We start from the raw sequence: 798 nt of genomic DNA, 5'->3' as shown, positions 1-798 counted from the left end.
GGGCCGCGCACGCGCCCAGGGCTGGGCCTCCCCGCTGCGGAGGCAGCGGAGGTGAGTGGCGCGGCCTAGCGGCCTGGCGGGAACGCGAGGGGACGTGTGCGGCCGCGCGCCGGTCACCTCACCGGCGTCTCCCGCTGCCCTGGCCGGGCCTGGGCTCCTCCGCGGAGGACTAGGGGGTTCTGAAGGGAGTGGCGGGCGCCTTGGAGCCAGGCCGCGGAACTTGCGCCCGGCTCGTTCCCGCGCTGCGCGGCGCTGCGGGCCCGGGAGCCGTCCGAGGGCCGGTCGGCTGACTGGACAGAACCGAGGGGGAAAAGTCAGTGAACTTGACGGCAGGGCGGCAGACACGACGCGAACTGAAACGCAAAGAGAGTGACAGCAGAGGTTCCGAGAACCGCGGGGACACTACCCGAGCTCAGCGTACTTGCGGTTGAGATGTCCGTGGGAGACGAGAGAGAAGGGGGCTGAAGAAGAAATCCATGAAGTGATAATGGTTAAGGATTTTCCTAGACTACGGATCAAACTGCTTAATGCAGCACAAGTAGGATAAGTAGGTTTAAAAGAGGTGAGGGTGGCGGGGAAGTAGATATATATTCAAACCGCTGAAAGCCGAAGGTGAAGAGAGAAACTTCAGGGCAGCCAGAGGGAAGTCCCCTAGGTGGAGACACGAGGGAGACCCTCCAGGCGGCTGGAAGGCCAGGAACGAGGCCGGGAGGTGGGAGAGCGCAGGGAACGCGTGGAGGATGCCGGACCGCAGCGCAGCCTGCTGTATGGACAGTGGACGGCGGAGTCTTTGGGAAA

At 64.3% G+C, this 798-nt stretch overlaps 1 protein-coding gene across 3 annotated transcripts in view; it reads left to right on the top strand.

Moving 5' to 3' along the window:
• CDPF1 (cysteine-rich, DPF motif domain containing 1) overlaps nt 1-798 on the top strand; it is an 8,722-nt gene continuing 7,924 nt past the window's right edge. For 2 of the 3 annotated variants that reach the window (XM_010837620.1, XM_010837619.1), the window contains exon 1: nt 72-547. The gene's annotated coding sequence lies outside the window, so the exon portion shown is untranslated. Of the gene's footprint in view, nt 52-71; nt 548-798 lie in introns of those variants that run through there. The other variant, XM_010837621.1, reaches the window with a different exon arrangement.

The sequence above is a fragment of the Bison bison genome, unplaced genomic scaffold, assembly GCF_000754665.1.
Source record: "Bison bison bison isolate TAMUID 2011002044 unplaced genomic scaffold, Bison_UMD1.0 scf7180017864079, whole genome shotgun sequence".
NCBI lineage: Eukaryota > Metazoa > Chordata > Mammalia > Artiodactyla > Bovidae > Bison > Bison bison.
This window is presented reverse-complemented; position numbering and strand designations above follow the sequence as displayed.